Source organism: Rhinolophus hipposideros (genome assembly GCF_964194185.1).
Source record: "Rhinolophus hipposideros genome assembly, chromosome: 15".
In the NCBI taxonomy this organism is placed as follows: domain Eukaryota; kingdom Metazoa; phylum Chordata; class Mammalia; order Chiroptera; family Rhinolophidae; genus Rhinolophus; species Rhinolophus hipposideros.
The window spans coordinates 49,225,477-49,239,987 of record NC_138061.1 but is presented as its reverse complement, the minus strand read 5'-3'; the positions used below and the strand labels follow the sequence as shown (position 1 = coordinate 49,239,987).

Genomic DNA, 14,511 nt, shown 5'->3' with positions numbered 1-14,511 from the left:
AACCATACACACATGATTTACATACTTTTCTGTATGTGTTATACTTCAATGAAAAAGCTGATAAACGGTCCCAGTTGGATTGGCACCATCAGTGCTACTCACCACCATACTGCCTGGCCTGTCTTCCTGCCCTCCTACCATGGGAACACAGTGCCAGTGGGCAGAGAGAGAAGCCGCAGCCTCTGGGTACAGGGACCTTTCCTCCGGGAAGACTTCCAAGACTACCCCCTACCTCCTGTGAACCTACACAGTCCTTCTCATAGGAAACCTGCAAGCCTGTGAGCTTCCAGAATGCAGGAGTGGAGGACAACAGCAACATAACAATAGCTATTAGAGGAGAACAACAATAACACACTAATAACTAATTAACAGCATTTGTTGAGCATTTACTATATGGCAGGAGCTTTTTCTACGCATTTTACATGCAATAAATAACTCATTTAATCTACCCAATAATCCTTTGAGGTAGGTACTATTATCATCCTGATTTTTGAGATGAGAAAACTGAAGAACAGAATGATTCATTAAATTGCCTAAGGTCACACAGCTAATTGGAAGAGCTGGGCTCAAACCTGGATGGTCTAGCTCAGAAACACTCCCCTTGTTTAAGCGATGGGCCCACAGATAAAACCTTGTGCATGGAGCCGCAGCTATACCCACCCAAACCAGGCACGAATGAAGATGTGCTCCCCATCTCTTCCAGGCAGGCAATGCATCTATGCGTCTGTGGACAGAGATGAGGTGTGTATGGGGGTGTATAACCTCATGAAGGCCCAGTTCTAAGATTAGAGGGCAGCAGACAGGTCCAAGCCACTAGACCTAAGCCTGGGGCAGCAGGCTGAGGCCGCAGTGTGGGTTTTGGGGGATGTCCCCTCCCAATACTGGGGAGGAGGGCCTGGAATCTCCTCCGGGGTCAGGCCCCTGCTAACAGCACTGAGGACCAAAGGGGAGGTGGAGGTGGGGAGAGGGGCCGTTCCCAGTCCCAGGCACTGGCCAGGGCCCTCTGCTTCCCACCTCCAGGCCAAGGGTCTGGAAACAGCTCCTTGAAAGGTAAAGCCAGACTTTCTTGGGAAGGAATTCTAGAATCTTAACACCCTCCACCCCTCACCTGACATGTCATACAACCAGTTTCTCCTTGGGTCTACAAGGAGACTCCTTGAGTCTGCTGCTACAATTTAAGCTCATTTCCCTTTGCTCTGACCTGAAGACTCTCATCTCTGCCCAGAGACTTTCTTTGCTTTCTTTGCTTTCCAGGGAGGAGAAATAGGGGTTCAGAGGTTTGCCAGGTCTGAGCTGTTGTAGCCGGGCTCCAGTGACAAACAGTTAAAATGACAGACCCCACAGCATAAGAAGAGAAAGTCAGGGTTACCCGTCCCCTACTTACATCAAAAGGCGCTCCCCTTATCATAGGCCAAAGCCATGGGAGTCCTGCCCAGGATGCTGCATTGTCCATGGCGGCCAGAGGTAGCCCAGAGAGGGGGCCACCTTGGTAAAGGTGACAGCACATCCACGCCAGAGACAGAGTCCCCGTTCAGCACACACACCTGGAAACCAGGCCGATCGGGCACAGCCTGATAGGCCCGCCCTTACATTCAGCCATTGCTCAGGAGCGTCAGGTGCACAGGCTTCAGCACACCTGTATGTGGGCGCACATGTGCACAGGCACGCGCCAGGACGCATGCGCACACACAGCCAGGGCCACCCGCGTCAAAGCCAGAAGGAGAGGGAGCCGTTAGTGGTAGAAAGAACTTCTAAGCCAGACAGGAGAAAAGAAAGCAGGTGGAAAAAGAGAGATGCTGAGTCTCCACCCAGCCTTTCCCTTCTGCCCTCTCCTGACAGGCAGGCTCTCCACAGCAGCTACCCCAGGAAGCTGTGAACCGAGCAGGTGCAAAGAGGTCACCTAGTTAACAGCCTCCCTCCCGCTGTATTATTCATGGGCTCCCTTCTTCCGGCCTGAGCTCCAGTTTCCACCAGCCCTCAGGTTAGGCTTCGCAGATCAGCAAGCATGGTGGGTGTAGTCTGCAGTAACCCCCACTCTTTACACCCCGTGCCCTTCTTGTCCCCTTCCTAGGATGCAGCCATCCCTATGCCATCTTAGCCCCCACTTGTCACACGGCACTTTGAGGAAGGGGAGAGTGATGGCGTCAGGGAGGTAGAGCAAAGAAGGAAAACCTTAGCTGAGTCAGGCATGCGATACTTGAATTTCCAAAGGGAGCTAAGGGCTCTCTCTCTCTCTCTCTCTCTCTCTCTCTCTCTCTCTCTCTCTCTCTCACACACTCACACACACACACACACACACACACACACACACACACACACACACACTGTATTGGCTCTCCCAAATACGGTCCTCTGAATAAGTGTGACAACTCATGGAAAACAGGGTCCTGGTTTGTCTGTCGCAGGACCTTAGTGTGCTTTGCAGTGTCCTGCAAACAGTAGGTTCTTAATATTTGTTGACTTGTACACTTTCTCCAGAAGATTCATATCAATTGATAGAATGGGCATAAGTCATCAAGCCATTCAAAGACACTGCTGGCTCCAGTTTCCATCAGCCCGCAGGTTAGGCTTGGCAGATGTTCATGTTATTGAAATACCTATCTGTACACATCTTGCAAATCCAGCACAGATCAAGTCACAATGATACATACACACAACATATAGTGATAACTAATAAATAATGTACCTATTTACTCATTGTGATTTCTATATATCACAATTCATTTTGCCAAGGACTTTCATATATCTCATGAGAGCCCCTGGCCCCCTGAATCAAGTGGAGTGACCAGAAGGGATGTTCCCTGCTATTTTACAGATGAAAAAACTGTAAATTGTTAGAGAAAGAAAGCACTTGAGCCAACACATGGACTGTAACGGAAGTCTTCCCGTGCCTGTCAGAGGCGTCTTTCTTCACCGCTCACACGTCTTCCTGCCTCATGGTTACCACGTGTACACCAACATGAGAAACTATAAGATGAATCTGTACTCGTCTATTGAAGTTACTCAGGCCAGGACCCAGAGTCCAGGCTGAGGTCACCTGGCCAGAAATACTAAAGGTAGCTCATCGGCCAGCCTGGCCAATAGCAGGGGAAAAGGTGTGGGGCTGGGATTAAAGCATAGGAGTCACTGCATTCGACCCCCTGGTTTTACGGGTGGGAAGAGCTGTGGGACCTGCTGGGGTCCCGAGGTCCAGGCAAGTGCAGAGGGCACTGGAGTACATAGCCTTCCCATATGGGAACGACCTGGTCGGTGGATGACCTGTGGCTTCTAAGCTGGTGAGATGTCCCCCTCGTTCACTCCCATGGATGTTTAAATCACTGCCCAGTCTCATCTCTTAAATATCTGGGTGCCACAGGCAACCAAATGACTAACCCCAGCCCTGGGGCAATCCCAGGTGAAGTCCAGGTAGCACTATATACACGTGACAGACCTAGATTGAAAATCCAGCCCCATCCCTGCTGCTGTGCAGACCTGAGGTAGGTCACCTGTCCTTTCTGGGCTGTTTCCATATGTTTAGTCAGGGATTTGGCTCTGGCTTTCCCTAAGTGCAGTGCAGGGTGAAGAACAGAGTGAAGATAAAGGAGTCAGACTTCCTTAGCTCAAATTCCACCCCACCACCTGCTAGCTCTGTGACTTTGGGTAAGCTGCTTAACCTCTCTGTGCCTCAGATTCCTCATCTGTAAAATACAAACAACAGCAGTCCCTATCTCATAGGGGCTGTTGTCAGGACTAAGTGGGGAACTTTATGTGAAGGGTTAAGCCCAGGGCCTGGCACACAGTAAGTGCAGAATAAATGTTTCGCATTATTATCGTGAGCCCTGATACTCTAAGGCAGGGGTGTCAAAACTGCGGCCCGCGGGCCAACTGCGGTCAACAATCCATTGTTAATTGGCCCGCAGCAAATTCCAAAAACATATTTAGTTTACTTAAATAAACCAGGTGAGGCAATACGTACTTCACCTCGAGTGAGGGGCCCGGCTGTGTGTGTATTTTACCGCATATGGCCCTTGGTAAAAAACGTTGAAAAAAGTTTGGACACCCTGTTCTAAGGCTATGACAGAAGTCATACATAAACTGGTCATCCGTGGGTCTGTCAACTGCAACTTGTGGAAGGGTTTTCCCTACAAGTTCCACAAGGGCAGGAGCCACTGACAGACCCCAGGAACCGCCAGCAGTGCCTGGCACACAGTCAGGGCTCAATAAATATTTGCTAAATGATTGACTGGGCTTATGGTGTTTTTAAATGTTTGAATTAGCTGCTAACGTTTAAAATGGTTTTTGTCTATTTCTCCCACTTCAATACAGTAGCCACCAGTCACATGCGGCCATTAGGCATTTAAAAGGTGCTGAGTCCAAACTGAGACATGCTGTAAATGCATAATACACGCCAGATTCTGAAAACTTAGTACCAAAAAAAAAAAGAATGTATCATAGCTCATTAATAATTTGTTAGATTGATTACGTGTTGAAATTATACTGTGTTGGATATACTCAAGTAGGTGATCAAACATAATTTCACCTATTTCTTTTAACTTGTTTTTAAGTGGCGACTACAACATTGACTACTATGCATGTGACTTCCATTTGTGGCTTGCATTACATTTCTAGTAGAGAGCACTGCTGTGACTCTCAGCATGAATCCCCAACAACTACCAGATAGAGCCTGGTTCACAGGTGGTGTTCAGTATTGGCTGACTGAGCGGCTGAATGCAAGTCCTCCCCAACAGTGGACGTGGGACCCTAAGACAAAGGAGGATGGGTTTGGAAGGACTTCCTGCCCCACTGCCCAGTATGTGCCGGTTTTCCAGCAGCAGCCCAGCTATATGTCTCCCTCTAAGATAAAGCCTCAGGCCTCCACAGAAGGGGCAGAGAGAGGCCTGGCACAGAGTTCTGTCACCATTGGTTCCCTGGAGATGACATCAGCTCTCTTGGCCCCAGGAGAACAGGTCAGTATCAGCCTCCTTTCCCAGGTAAGGGCAGATCCAAGCAGGAGAAGGGATGAGGAAGGCTGGAAGAGTTAAAGCCGTGGGGAAGCCCGGGGAAGGATGACAAGGTACCTACTTCTGTAGGTAAAGAACAGAAGAAAAGCAGGGCAGAGCTTTTCTGGGGGGGGGTCTCTTAGGGGGACCCACTCCACCTTGACCCCATCCCTAGGGAAGCCAAGAAAAGCCAACATTTCTTGGGGACAGGACCAGTGATACAAATGGGTGCCCAGACATGGCCCCAGCCACCCCTTTTGTTTTCTCTCCCTTTACTCCCTCTCTCTCTTGCTCTCTCCTCTACATTCCTCCCTCCCTCCCTCCCTCGCTTTCAGTGGCTCCCAAATTACAGCCTTCTTTCAGAAACAGACACAATCAAGGTGGTACACGGAGCCCTTGTCACAAATGGCATCTTAGGTCCTCTCCAAATGGAGAATCGCCTTTAAAGAGGAAAGCCATGCCGTTAACAGCCTGCCTTGGGGAAGATGCATCTCCAGGAAGGCATGGGCCAGAAAAGACTCCGTCCCTCTTAGGCTGATCAGCCGGTGGGAGGATCTGGTGACTGATTGCAGCCCTGGGCTGCTGGGGTCCAGGAGACAAAGCCTGCCTGGCCTCCTTAACACACCTCATGCCAGGGTGGGAGTAGCCAGGCTCTGCCCTTGATTGGCCATCACCAGTCCTTCCTCACCCAAGGACAGGGTCTAGAACAAGCCCACTCCCTGATTCTGAGCCTCAGTTTCCCCACCTGTAACATGGTAGGTCAAGCTAGTCTCTAAGGACCCTTTCAGCCCTTGGAATAGAGGTCACAAACTCAAATGACTAAAGGGGCCAGGATATAGTACACACAGTAAAGCGGGGTCAAATGTGAAACAACAGGGAATGGTGGAGACTGGGGAGAACGGAAGGCTATAGGCACCCCTAAATCTAGCAGGACTGTAGGCAAAACTCAGACGTGTGACAGAGTCAGAAGTCAATGGTGGTTCCTTCTGGAGTGTGATAAAACTGCCTGGGAGGGGGAAGAGGGAAGCGAGGCACGAATGCATCTCAATCTAGGTGTGGTTACACGATGTGTGTGTATGTGTGTGTGTAAACATTCACCACTTTCACTTAAGATCTATTTACCTTATTGTATGTATGTAAGTCTCAATCAAAGAATTTTTAAAATACAAATACAAATAAATAAAAGAGACAGTTGCAGCTCAGCCCCAGCCAACAACTGCCAAGGGGAACATCGACCTACTATTGCCAGTTCTAGTCCGAGATGTCAGAAATCTAGGTTTTTAGACAAAAATGCTGGGGTATTTTTTTTTAATGTTGCTAGTAACATTCTAAATGGAAAACCATAACCACATAGACATCTTCAGGCAGAATTCAATTTATGAACTCATAGATTGTCAAGCTCTTAAAATCTAATACATGACGAAATCAAAAGTGAGAATAATAAAGGCTACTATATTTTACATATGTACTGTGTGCCAGGCACTGCACAATGGGCTTTCTACACAGTTTTCATCTTATTAATTCTCATAGCAAGCCTATAAGTTAATTGAAAAAGTATACCCATTTAACAGATGAGAAAACTAAGGCCTGGGCAAGATTACATGCCAGACCACGGCTTCAGAGCTCAAGAGTGGAAGACCTGGTGTTCAGTCCCAGCTCTGACTGCCTACAAGCTGCCTTACAAAAATCACAAAGGGAATGGGTTTATGATAATAATAGTAACCAACAGTTGTGTGGGGCTTTGGACTATGGAAAGGAAATATAAAAAATATGAATGCTAAATCTGAGCCTGCTGTGTCATTTTTGGTGACATAGCCTGAGGCCCATGAGGCTGAGGACAGATCTTTGATATTCCCATTCCCCTTGGCAATACACTGAGCCATGCAGACTTTCACTGCCAGGGTGAGACGGAACCCCAGGAGGACGAATCCTGAGACTCAAATCCACAGCCCAGCAAGGAGAAGCGGCTGCAGCCCGCCCCACTCCCCAGGACAGAGCCAGATTAAATTTCACAGTGAAAGACTAGAAAGCTGTCTCCATGTGGCTACTTCTTAAATACGCCAGGTTTCTCACTGATACCATTCTAGCCAATAACATTGGTAAGAATATGCATTTTCCTCCCTATGGGATTCAATAAAGCTATTTTCACATTGAACAAAATAAATATGGGCCATAATCCTTTAATTTTTCTGAATTCCTTCTACACAAATGATCAGTCACCACTGTGATAGATATTCAGATCAAGATAAATTTCCAGCATTCCAGAAATACCCCCTGAGCCACAGTCATTACACCCTGGAGTAACCATTCTTCCGACTTTTGTCACATAGATGGGTTTTGCCTTCCGTTACCCATTTTCTACAGGGCCTACACGATTCAGTTCTCTGTAGTCCCCACCACTCTCTATTGTCTTACATCTGGCCCTGCTCTACTCTTTGCTCGCCCTCCGAGGCATGTGAGGCTGAAACCTCTACTGCCAGAGCCTAGAATATGGCAAGATGGGCATCAGCTGGCCAGTCTTGAAAGGAACCAACATGAACAGTTAAAACTGACTATAAGCACACCAAATGCCTGGTGTAGTCATGACCAGTTAATGCTGGGGCTAGAGAAGGTAGTGGACCAGTCACCTGGCAATAGCCCGTTCCGCAATGAACAGTTATTGAGCACTCACTCCACCCGGGTGGCAGGCACTGAGGATACAAGAAGAAGTAAGATACAGCTTGTGCTAAAGGAGCTCGCGGTCTAGATGAGGTGTCAGACCACTGCAGAGGAGTAAAAAGCTCCCTGGAAGAACACAGAGAGAGGGAGGAAGGGAGGGAGGGAGCGAGGGACAGGCTGGAGAGGCAACCACCTCGCCCACCCACCCCAGGAGTCAGTGAAGGCTTCCGGGAGTTGGTGACTCCTAGGCAGCGTCAGTGTTACCCACATACGTGCATGAAGCTGGGCACAGAAGGACCTGTTCTGATCCCCACTTCTTTTCTACTGGAGGCAAAATACTTCCATCCTGAAATAACCCATCCAGCAGGGCCCAGCTTGTGAATGACCTTGCTCATGTAGTAATGGACAAATAGGATTGCACCAGTGCCAAGCAAAACTCAAATCAAGGCTCGAAATAAAAAGAAATAAATTTTGGGGGTGGCCCGTTAGCTCAGTTGGTTAGAGCATGGTGTTAATAACACCACGATTACCGGTTTGATCTCCGCATGGGCCACTGTGAGCTGAGCCCTCCTTAAAAAAAAAAAAAAAAAAAAAAAATGAATTAAAAGAAAAAACAACAACACTCTAAACTGACTTTGAAACCAATGAGTTCAAAGGCAATTAAGTTAATTTTAAAAACCGTCTTCACATTTTAAAATACTGACTTTTTTGTTTCAAAGTGAGGTTTCAAGAAAATCAAGGCATGTATCAGTTTTCACTCATTGATGAAGGAATGCTTTCACATTACCATCCGTTCATAAGGCCCATGACCATGCTAATCCATGGCCCCCACAGCTCCCACGCTGTACTCTAGTGGGATTGTCCCTCTTCCTGGCAAGGAGGCCAGCCTAGACGAAGTACAGTCACCTTTTGGCAGGGCTGGGAGGCATGAGTCAGGCCATGACATTTCATCTGTGACACCACTGGCCCCACAAGATCTCTGATCCAAATCCTTCCAAAGGCCTTCAGGTCCCCAACCTTGAGGGCTTCAGGGTTGCCATTATTCCTCTAGGGGACCAGGAGGTGACCTGCCTTGGCATCATCCTCATGTCTTAGGGTTGGGGCCTCTCCTCTGGCCCCAGGACAGCAGAAGTGGGGGGCTGGCCAGCTGGCCGGTGAGAGGGGGGCTGGCTAAGATCCTCCCTTTCGTAGGCTCTCGGAAGTTAGCATTTATGCAGTTCCCTCTGCCTACGTCCTATGGCCACTGAGAGGTGTTAGCAGTGGGTCATTCCATCCACCTGAGAGGGACAGGGAAGTGGAGGACAGTTACTGAATTCCTTCCCCTTGAGGGACAGCATCTACTCAGCCCCAGGCCTCCTGGAGGCAGAGCAGCATATCCTCCTTCCCGGAAACCCTTCCTCGTCTGCCCACTTCCTACTAGCCCACATGCAGCACATGCAATGTTTTAATTGCACAGAGAGCTGAGCTACTATTTGAATCTGTTTAAAGGTCCCCAAAACACAAATGCCTCCTGACATTCATTAGCAGGGGATAGCTGCAAGGATTGACCACAGTGGACTGTTAAACCAACCCTAGAATTAGTGTCCAGAAAAAGGAGCTCCAGTCTCGTTCTCATCCCTCCATTCTTATCCACGGCCCTATTCCACACTCTTTCCGCACCAAAAAGCTGTGAAATGCTCACTCCCTAGAAAGTACTGTGAACCAGGACTTCCCAAACTTTATTGAGCAAACAAATTACGCAAGGATCTTATGAAACACAGACTCTGATTCAAGAGGTCTGGGGCGGGGCAAGAGAGTCTGCCTTTCCAACCAGCTCCCGGGTGCTGTTAATGCTGCATGTCCCTGGGCCACATTCAGAGCAGCCAGGCTCCACCAGACCTTCACCTTCCAGAAGTATGTGCATTTTAAATTAGGACTTCAGAAAGATGCCCTTTAAAATAGTAAGCCTGGAAAAATGAACCTCAAATGGTGAAATTGCTTGTAAGGTAGCTTGTTGGGTGGGGGAGCTTTGTGGGAGGGCAACCAGGACCACCTGCCAACATATCTCTCAAATCAAGGCCTTTGTAAGCAGATGTGAGGAGCCCAGCTGTTTGGGGGTCAAGAAGGCCAAGACAGACATGTATGGGGACCAGAATGCCAGCTCTGGGGCTCCCACCCGGTCATTGCTCTCCTCCACCACACATAGCAGAGCCTCTGGGTTCACACCAGTCACTTCTACAGTGCCACCTTTACAGGCCACGGGATACTCTTGCTCTCTGCCAGAAGGCACTCTGCCTTCTGACCCTCCCCAGCTCTGGGGAAACAGCAGCACGCATTCCTATTGCCCCAGCGATGGGGACCCTTTCCAAGCCTGCTTGGGCTGTGACATCTGGTCCCCCACCATCACGGGTGCTGACCAGAGTGAACCAACCCCTGCACCATGAACCAAACATTAACTCCAAGCCAGCTCTCCCCAAACAGGGCTGACTCATCAGCACTTCACACCTGGCTCCAACCAGGCTCTTCAAACCCAGTCTAATTCTTCCGTGCAAGGGTTTGACTCCACCCAACACATACACAAAGACACACACACACTTACACACGCGTGTGCACACACATAATTCTCATGTGCCTCTCCAGCTTATTTCAAAATCCAAATTGGGGTGGGGGCGCTTGCTAAGCAGCTGAAAGCCAAGGGTCAATGCCTGCTCTGGTCTGAGAGGGCAAAGTACATAGAAGAGGCTGGCGCTGCTTTCTGAATTACTGGGGAGAGTAGGAGTGTGGTACTACCCAGGAAAGGCTAATTTCCTCTCAGTGGGTTGGTGACAGCGCCAGGGCTGAGCGACGGGGTCGCAGTGGGCCCGCAGCCAGAGACGAGTGCACCTGGTTTCCACTCGCGGCGCAGGCAGCGGCTCCAGGTGCCCGCCCCGAGAAAGCAAGGCACCAAATGCCCGCCGGCTAGTGCCGCCACCAGCTTGGAACGCGCGGGTTCTGCACACATCCCAGGCTGACCTACAGGGGAGCCGAGGGGCAGAGCTCCTGAGAGCAGGCCCCCGGGACGGCCAGCACCACTCGTGGCAGGCCTGCAAGCGGACTGGGAAGGCGGCGGAGCGCAAGCCGAACGAGGCTTCCTGCTCCGCGAGGGGTGCGTCTTCCCAGAGCTGGTCCGGATTTGGAGAGGTTGTGGGAGTCCTCTGGGGTCGGTGTCTCGTGGGCACTGAGCGGTGATGAGGGTCGGAGAGCTACGTGACTTTAGGTCCCTCCAACGCCATTGCCCACCCGCGGCGGAGGTGCGTCCCACCCCATTCCACTGCCCAAATGGGGATCCAGCGCGCAGAAGGGGACGGGATTGGTTCCCAGCGCCGTCCTTACCCCCCGAAATTCTCCCCATCCCAGACCCAGAGCCTCTCCCAGGCGCCAAGAACAAAACACCTGAGTGTTCGTGGGTCCGGGAACTGGGATGGGGAGTGGAGTGCCTGTCCTCCCAAGGCCAATGCAGAGGGAATTCGAGTGCCCTGGAATCAAAGTTGCCGCGCATTTAGCCGCGGGCTCCAAACCGCGCGCAGCGCCCGGGCCAGGGGCCGGGGAGGGAAGGCAGCCCCCAGCGCCTGCCGCCGCGCGCGAGGGCCGCGCCGGGAACAAGTGGTTCGGCGGCCCCGGCCGCGACCCCAAGGGTCCAACTTTCCCGCCTCGTGGCGGGAGAAAGGCGCGGTGAAGGCGAGGGAAGCGGGGAGGGAAAGGGCGGTGCGCGGCTCCGGTACCGTGTGCGGAGAGGTGCTGCGCCGCGCCTCGGGCTCTGCTCTCGGCCGGATGTGCCCCTGCGGGCCGCCTGCTCGGGTGCCGGCCACCGCCGCGTCTCGCTGCGGGCTCCAAGGCGCATCAGCGGCGCCCCGGCCGCTCCGGCGTCCCCTTGGGCCGTCCGCTGGCCGCTGGCCGCTGGCCGGCTGCAACTTCCAGCGGGCGAGGCGCGCCCCACGCGTCGCGAGGCTCTGCACCCCCACTCTCCATGCCCCGCCCCGCCCCGCCCGGCCCAGCGCCCCGCCGCCGTCGGACGCGCCTCCTCGCCGAGCCTGGCGCCCGCAGCCCGCGCGCAGTTCTCCGGAGCCGCCGCCGCCGCCGCTCAAGTGCACGATCAACTTTCCCTCGCTTCCTCCGCCCCGCTCGCCCCCGCCACCCAGACCCCGCCCCCTGACGCTCCCTCCCTCACCTCCTGCCTCTCCCAGCCCCCGCCGCCGGGGCGCGCCGTGCCGCCCACCCCCCCACAAGACGGGCCGCCAGGCTCCCCGCGCCCCGACCCCGTGCGGACCCCCGGGCGCGGCGCGGAGCCGGGCCGGGCGCTCAGGGCAGGAATATTTCAGTGCTGGCGAAGCTGCCCTCTGCCGCTGTCATGGCACCGGCTGCTGTGGCAACTCGACGAATCCCCCTAAGGGGCAAGGAGCAAGCCCGCGGAAGCGGCCCCAGGTGCCTGCTGCAGCCGAGCTCCGCAGGGCCGCCCGCGGTCCCGGAGAGGGGCACGCAGAGGGGTGGGGGCCCGCCGGCCTCCTGCCCGCTCGGCGCCTCGGGCGGAGCGAGGAAACGCTCCCGGGCAGCGGGACCAGCCAGCAGGCGCTCGTCCTAGGTGAGCCTGCGCCATCTGTTGGCTTCAAGCGCCCCCTCTCTGCTCCCAGAGTCGCTGAGCGCCGAGTGGGGCTAGGTCCCTCTGGTCCTCGGGGCTGCTCGGCCGCCTTTCCCTAAACAGCTGCCTTTGCCCAACCCACTCGTGCGCTCCCATCTGCTCCCTCTCCCTCAGTCGAGCTCAAAATGCCCCCAAGTGCTTACAAGTGAGGGACCCTGTCTTGGAAGAGACCCCTGAGGTCACCTGAGCTCTCTCACCCATACAGGAGACCCTTCTGCAGCACCTTGAGTAATGGGCTCCCAGCTTCCCTTTGCACAGCTCTAGGGATGGAGACCTCATGACTTCCGGAGAGCTGGATTCAAGAGGAGTGCGTATGTGCGGTGTAGAAGAGGGCTGCTCCCTGATCTTGACTCCCTCAGGCTAAACATTCTGAGTTCTTTTAACTAGTTCTCACCTGACAGGAGTTCTGGACCCGGCACTGTTGCAGTCAGCATACTGACAGCGGGAGCCAAGCTCTGGGCTGAGACTTTCACCGCCTCAACTCATTCTATCCTCAGTACAGGTTTTCTGGTAGGTCCTGGCATAAGAGAACAAGGCTTTGGGAACATGAATGACTTGCCTGTGTGGCCCGACTTCAAAGTTCCACTTCTCTACCATTCATTCATTCATTCATTCATTCATTCATTCATTCATTCATTCATTCATAGTTGCTACTATGTGCTAGTTAACTGAAACAGGTTCTGGGAACATGAAGGGGAAGAAAACAGGCTTGGTCCTTGTGCCTCGTAGAACTCCTCTTAATGGAACCAGACGTTAGTCAATAAACACATAAACAGGTGAAACTACAGCCGGATCAGTACTGAGAAGAAAAGTCTTTAATGGCACCTGCCCAGGGGATCAGGGAAGACTTCTTGGAGGAGGTAAGATCTGAGATCTGAAGGATGAACAATGGACAGAGAGAGTAGACTAAAATCTACTGATGGTGGGGTAAGGTAGAAGTGACAAGGAGACCCCCAGGTTTCTGGCTTTTGGAAGTGGATGGACAGGGAGGGTGCTGTTCCCTGAGATGGATCAAGGGAGGAGGGTCCCCATGGGGAGAAGAGCAAGAGGTCCCTTGGCACATATTGAGTGTGAGAGGCCTGTGCGATGACTGAGTACAGATATCAAGCAGCTCATTGGACACGTGAGTCTGGGGCTTGGGGGACAGGGCAGGGAAAGTGCACTTCAGGGGAAAGTCAGTCATGACAGCTAGAGATATGGTGTGACAGGTAGGTCGCAGGTAGTCATGCTTTTAAACAAGGTGATGGAGCCAGGAGTGAGGGGTCTGGGTTCTGAATACTCGACTACTCTCTAGCTGGATAGTTTGGGGCTGGATACTCTCTTGGTCTCGTGTTCCTCATTCTTTAAATGCAAGTACAAGATGAAGTGTTCTCCAAAGTTTCTCTAATCCTAAAACCTTTTTTTGTCCCCCCTGGTTTGCCCCCATCTCTCTTAAACTGTGATTTCCCCAAATTCTGCAATCATTTTACAGGTGAACAAAACAGCACTGAACTCAGGGAGACCATCACCTCCTCCAAGGTGAGCACCATCTTTCTGTTCATAGGACCTCTTTGGCAGCCACTTTTATTCCACAAGCATTTATCAAGTGCCCACCCTGTGCCAACCTCCATGATAGGAACTGGGGTGTCCTTCAGTGTGCGACCAGTGCACAGAACCAGTCGGTGTGTAACACACATGAAATTCAAAGTGAATTTGGGAACACAGTGATGAAAAAGCTGAGAATTTGAACAGGCGATGCTAAGGGAACCCAGAGTTCAGCAACTGCAAGAGGCTGGAGGGATGAAAGGAGGAAGCAGAGTCTCCAGGAGCAGGGTCCTGCCGCGGAAGATGGAACCACAGTGCACCTGTCTGTGGGAACTGGAGATACCACTCCAGCGAGAGACACTGCTTAAAGCCAAGTATGAAGAAGAGACACCTCAGCTTCTCCTTTCCCTAGCCGTCTGGCTTCCCACTAGGGCCTCCCTTTGGCTGACCCCAACCAGAAGCCAGCAGACCCAGGAGCTGGGGAATTGCAGCCTGCAGGGTCAGCCCTGCTGTGATACACAGCACAGCAGAGGAGAGTGAGGAATGGATCTGAGGGGAACAAGCCAACACTGCACACGGGATGGGGGGGGGCAGGAATAACAGCAGTCCCTGTCTTTGAGGCACTCCCAACTCAAGAGGGAGGCAGACCTATGAATCAATTATAATCTGCAAGATAAATGTGGCAAAGTGAGAGGT

General features: G+C 52.2%; 1 protein-coding gene across 1 annotated transcript in view; it reads right to left on the bottom strand.

Annotated features, from left to right (window-relative positions):
- The window catches only part of CDH23 (cadherin related 23), a 389,598-nt gene extending 378,163 nt beyond the window's left edge, over positions 1 to 11,435 (bottom strand). The window contains exon 1 of the mRNA XM_081074073.1: positions 11,378 to 11,435. The gene's annotated coding sequence lies outside the window, so the exon portion shown is untranslated. The remainder of the gene's footprint in view (positions 1 to 11,377) is intronic.
- Positions 11,436 to 14,511: the final 3,076 nt, after the last annotated feature.